At 42.7% G+C, this 6,000-nt stretch overlaps 2 protein-coding genes across 6 annotated transcripts in view; one reads left to right on the forward strand and one right to left on the reverse strand.

Moving 5' to 3' along the window:
• Positions 1-6,000, reverse strand: part of LOC109937328 (nitric oxide synthase interacting protein) — a 43,556-nt gene that overhangs the window by 34,791 nt on the left and 2,765 nt on the right. The gene's annotated exons all lie outside the window — the stretch shown is intronic.
• prrg2 (proline rich Gla (G-carboxyglutamic acid) 2) overlaps positions 1-6,000 on the forward strand; it is a 43,123-nt gene that overhangs the window by 13,855 nt on the left and 23,268 nt on the right. For 2 of the 5 annotated variants that reach the window (XM_048617449.1, XM_048617448.1), the window contains exon 1: positions 3,441-3,724. The exons of 2 other annotated variants lie outside the window; for them this stretch is intronic. The gene's annotated coding sequence lies outside the window, so the exon portion shown is untranslated. Of the gene's footprint in view, positions 1-3,434; positions 3,725-6,000 lie in introns of those variants that run through there. One more of the 5 variants, XM_048617450.1, reaches the window with a different exon arrangement.

Consider the following 6,000-nt stretch of genomic DNA (forward strand, 5'->3'; position numbering starts at 1 on the left):
CCCATCCAGGAGCCTTTTAAATGTAACAATTGTACCAGCCTTTATCACTTCCTCTGGCAGCTCATTCCATACACACACCACTCTCTGCATGAAAAAGTTGTCCCTAAGGTCCCTTTTAAATCTTTCCCCTCTCACCTTAAACCTATGCCCTCTAGTTTTGGACTCACCCACCCTGGTGAAAAGACCTTGGCTATTCACCCTAACCATGCCTCTCATGATTTTATAAACCTCTATAAGGTCACCCTCCAGACTCCAGTGCTCCAGGGAAAATAGCCCGAGCCTATTCAGCCTCTCCCTATTAGCTCAAATGCTCCAACCCTAGCAACATTCTTGTGAATCCTTTCTGAACCTTTCAAGTTTCACAACATCTTTCCTATAGCCGGGAGACCAGAATTGCATCCAATATTCCCCAGGGCTAAAGTTCAGAACTCCAGATTGATAACTGGTGGAATTTAAAATCAATCTATGAATCTGAAATATAAACCTAGTTTCAGTAATGGTAATTGTGACAACTACTGATTGTTGTTACAACCCATCCAATCATAAATGCTCTTTAAGAATGGAAATCTGCCAACCTTATGCAGCCTGGCCTACGTGTGACTCACAGCAATGTGTTTGACTCTTAGCTGTCCTCTTAAATAGCCTTGCAAGCCATTCAGTTCATGGGCAATTAGGGATAGGCCTTGTCAATAACACCCACACTCCATGAAAGAATTATTTTCTTATAAAAATCTTGGAGATTAGAAATCACCAAATAAATAACATATGGTGCAATCAAGTAAAAACAAATGGTGAGACCTCCATTGAAAACAAGTGTGTATCAGACGCAGAGAGAAAAGAACATGGAGAGGAAATCTGAGCTAGAAAATTGCCCAAAATTCAGCCCTCTGTGATCCTGTGCCTTATGTTACCTTCTCAGTGCAGATTATCCCTAGCTGAACTGCTGGAACTATACCAAACCCACCAGACGATGAACATCTTTGCCTGGAAGATGCATGAGCTTCTCATTTCCCAGAAGAACAAAATAGATTGCCATATGCAGACATACTATACTTGGTTTTCAAGAAAGCATTTGATAAGGTGCCCCATTAAAAGTTATTGTGGAAACAAAAGCTCATGGCTTAAGGGTAAATATATTAGCATGGATAAGAGATTTGCTAGCTGGCAGAAAACAGAGCCCATACCTATATGGGTCTTTGACTGGCAGAATGTCACAAGTGAGATCCCGCATTGGTCTGTGCTGGGGCCACAGCTTTTTACAATTCACATCAAAGACTTAGATGACAGGAGCAAAGGCATGGGAGCTAAACTTGCAGATGACACAAATGTAGGTAGGAAGGTAGGTTGCAAGGAAGACTTGTGGAGTTTGAGATGGATATCAATAATTTGAGAGAGTGGGCAGAAATTGTTCACTTTGGCTGGGAACTTTAAAAAGCAGAGCATTATTTAAATGGAGAATGACTCCGGAATTCCAAGGTACAGAGGGATTTAGGTATTCTGGTGCATGAAGCACCAATGAGTTAGGTATACAGGCACAGTTTGTAATCAGGAAAGCTAATGGGATGTGATCCTTTAGTGCAAGAGGAATTGGACATAAATGTAAGGATGTTATGCTTCAATTTTACATAGAGTCAAAGAAATATACAGCACAGAAACAGACCCTTCAGTCCAACACATCCATGTCGACCAGATATCCTAAATTAATCTAGTCCCATTTGCCAGAATTTGGCCCTTATCCCTCTAAACCCTTCCCATTCATATACTCATCCAGATACCTTTTAAATGTTGTAATTGTACCAGCCTCCACCACTTCCTCTGGCAGTTCATTCCAAACATGCACCACCCTCTGGGTGAAAAAGTTGCCCGTTAGGTCCCTTTTAAATCTTTACCCTCTCATCTTAAACCTGTGCCAACTAGTTTTGGACTCCCCTACCCCAGAGAAAAGACCTTGACCATTCACCCTACTCATGCCCCTCATGATTTTATAAGCCTCTATAAGGTCACCTTTCAACCTCTGACACTCCAGAGAAAATAGCCCCAGCCTACTCAGCCTCTCCCTGTAGCTCAAACCCTCCAACCTTGGCAACATCCTTGTAAATATTTCTGCACCCTTTCAAGTTTATCAACATCCTTCCTATAGCAAGGAGACCAGAATTGAATGCAGTATTACAAAAGTGGCCTAACCAATGTCCTGTACAGCTGCAACATAACATCCCAATTCCTATTCTCAATGCACTGACCAATAAAGGTAAGTGTACCAAATACCTTCTTCACTATCCTATCTGCCTGCAACTCCACTCTCAAGGAACTATGAACCTGCACTCCAAGGTCCCTTTGTTTGGCAACATTCCCCAAGACCTTACCATTAAGTGTATATGTCCTGTCCTGATTTGCCTTTCCAAAATGCAACACCTCACATTTATCTAGATTGAACTCCATCTGCCACTCCTCAGTCCGCTGCCCATCTGATCAAGGTCCCATTGTATTCTGAGGTAATCTTTTCGGCTGTCCATGACACCAACAATTTTGGTATAATTTGCAAATTTACTAATCATACCTCCTATATTCACATCCAAATCATTTATATAAATGATAAAAAGCAGTGGCATTGATAAGAAAACAGACTTGAATATTGTGAGTCGTTTTCATCTCCTTATTTAAAGAAGGATGTAAATATGTTGGAGTAGATTCAGAGGAGATTGGTTACAGTGTTATGTGGAATGAGTAGGTTGTATTATAATGACAGATACAGGCTGGGCTTGTTTTCCAGGGAGTTTAGAAAAAGTGAAAAATTACTTGATTGAAATTTATAAGATCTTGAATGGTCCTGATAGGGAGAAATACTTAATATCATTGGATTGTGCAACATTGAAACTCTGTGCTTCAGGAAGCAGTGGGAGTGAGCTCATTCGATATTTTTAAAACAGCGGTGAATAGATTCTTGCTAGGCAAGGGAATCAAAAGATATGGGGGGGTTGGCATAGGTGAATGTGGAATTCGAAATGCAGTCATGATCTTTTTGAAAGCTAAATGGGACCGAATGGCCTACTTTTTGCTCCTATTTCCTATTCTGTTTGTGGGATCTTGCTGTACGCAACTTTGGTCGTTCTGAATTAAATGGAAGTGACTACACTTCAAAGAAGTAATCAAGCCCTTTGAGATTTGGGGCACCAGCTGACGGTCATCCCTACTCTATATTCCCTCCCACAGCTGCCATCACCAAAACCTTAGTATCGAGAGTGGTGAACGAAGATGAGAAATAAAATTGATTTGGTTTCCCCTTTCCTTGTTCTCTAGAAATAGCTCTCAAAAGGTTTGTCATCCCTTGGATTTCCAGGACCTGTCCTGAGAAATTGGCAAGGCAGAATTGTGAGGGGAAAAAAGGGCGCTACATAAACGCCAGGAGTAGCTCTGATCGCTACATTTCCTTGTTACCTTTCGCGAGCACGTGATGGGCGGCTGAGTTAATCCAGTCAATGATCAGTACGTTTTTTTTCCTGTCTGTTTGGGAAGATTGTTTGTTTTCTTACCCTCTCCTGTTTGCACCTGACTTGTGGGGAGGGAGTAGGAGGAGAAAGAGGGAAGGTGGCGATTTGTGAAGACGCAGAGGGAGGGCGAGCCATTTCTGTCGAGGATCTGGGATTTTTAATTCACTGAATCATTTGGTTTTTTCCTTGCTGTGAAACTGACCCGAAACTGGACCGGAGAACGTTAATTTCATCCTGTAAGTTTCACAATTCAATTCGCAACAGTTTTCGTTTCAATGTGTCCTTTTATTTTCGTAGACGGAACTGTCTTGATTTCCCTCTGTCTCCTTATCAGTGAAAACGAAAAGAAGATTTTAGTTTTTCCAAACATTTATTGTATCGAGTTACTTTTTTACAGTGAGCGAATGGAGTACACATTGAGCGCCGCTGTTAGACTCGATTCTTCGGCTTATTCCGTCTTTTCCTCACTTAATTTTGTAAGAGTTCTTTTTAATTGTTTAACTCCCTCATCCCCGGGAGAATTGATTTCTGCATTTGGATACGAATAAATGTTTTAATCGTTTCGTGAACCCACGGCCGCCCCACATGGACTTGTATAGTTTTAAACAGAAGGTGGGATTTTTTTTTAATTTATTTTGACGTTGCGTTGAGTCTGTTTCAATTTTTTTTTAAAAAAATGCCGAAAGTGGGAGCTCTGTGGGTCTGGGAAAGGCCGGAGTTTTGTCCCGGCTTGTCTCCAGTTGCGGACACTCTTTCCCCGCGCCCGATTTTATTTTTAATCCTTCTCTTCCCCTTCGTCGGGGATCCTCTTCCGAGTCCCGTTTCACGACGGCTCCTCTTCGTTGGTTCGGTTCGGTTCGGTTCTGTCCTGTAAGGGGGGGAGGGGAATTTGGGGTCTGGTTGAAAAGCGCGATTTAAATGGGGGAGGGGTGTCACATTCGTTTTTTTGTTTTCCCGACCACAAATGGATAAATATTTGTAAGAGATTAACTATTTTGTTTTAGGCTATAAACAAAACGACAGGGCATTCCTTGAGACCCGTTGGGTAGCTCTTCCATTGGGCTGAATGGCCTCTTTCTGGTGGGAGGTACTGTTTTTTAAAAAAAAAACACAAAATGCTCACTGGATGTGGGCTAAGCAGTATTTACTGCCCATCCCTAATTGCCCAGAGGGTAGTTAATAATCAACCAAGCTGCTGTGGGTCTGGAATCATGTATAGGCCAGACCTTGTAAGGAAGGCCGATTTCCTTCCCTAAAAGGCATTAGTGAACCAGAAGGGATGGTTACACAGTAGCCATTCGGCCAACTTTGTATCCCAGACTTTAGTGAATTCAAATTTCACCATCTGCCGTGGTGGGATTCGATCCTATGTCCCCAGAATGTTGGCCTAAGGTTCTGGATTACTAATTAAGTGAAATTCCTGTTACATCATCACCTCCTCAGTGAAGGGGCAATGGGGAAAGGGTCAGGGATTAACATACAGGCTTATGGATGGGCAAAGCTGCAGTATGTGAGAATCTATTGGATGGCTGGAGCTGGGGCAGTGGGCTGACTGGCCTCCTCCTCTGTGCCGTCAGTGTGTTAATTCTATGTAAAATAGAATTGTTCTTTCAACTATTTGAGGATTTTTTTCCCCCCTACCTGGGATTTCAGTCCATTTGTCTATCACTTCTCACAGCTAACACATTGTTTCTGGAATTTGCTTGCAACAAGATAGAATTTACAGCTCCTTCCTGTTCCTCTGATTTGAATTTAGAGTAATATTTCAGATTTGTTGCTCACTTATCTGTGAGGCAGTGAAATTACCTGTTGCTTCCTAGCCTAGGAAGAGGTCTATACACTGTGCTGAAGCCAGGAGGTTGTGGGATCAAGTACCCCTTCCAGAGGCCTGAGCACAAAATGCAAGCTGACACTCCTTTGCAGAGCCACCTGTGAGGGAAGACAGACCTGTTGGAGTTGCTGCTTTTTGAATGGTGAGGCCAGATGAACGTCACATCTGCTATCTTGAAGGTGGTTGTGGAAGACATTGTAGCATTGTTTTGAGAAGGAGCAGGGTGAAGTTATCCCCAGCATCCAAGCCAATAGTTATCCCACGATCAACATCACAAAATTAATTGGTTGTTATCACACTGCTGTCGGTGAGATCTTGCTATGTTCTAACTGGCTACCACCTTGTTCTACATTCCAAAGAGCACGTCGTTGCATTGGGATACCCTGAAATGCTGAGAGGTGCTACACAAATGCAAGTCTTCTGGTCTGCACAGTTTCCTTTCAACTTTTAGATTTTGATTGAAAAATGTAAGACCCTGAGAGGTCTTGACCGGGAAAGCACGAAGGTCATGATTCCTCCTCGAAGACAATCTGAAACTAGGGGGTAGTAGGAACTGCAGATGCTGGAGAATCCGAGACAACAAGGTGCAGAGCTGGATGAACACAGCAGGCCAAGCAGCATCATAGGAGCAGAAAGGCTGACGTTTCGGGCCTAGACCCTTCATCAGAAAAGGGGGAGGGG

The sequence above is a fragment of the Rhincodon typus genome, chromosome 37 (assembly GCF_021869965.1).
Source record: "Rhincodon typus isolate 14 chromosome 37, sRhiTyp1.1, whole genome shotgun sequence".
In the NCBI taxonomy this organism is placed as follows: Eukaryota; Metazoa; Chordata; class Chondrichthyes; order Orectolobiformes; family Rhincodontidae; genus Rhincodon; species Rhincodon typus.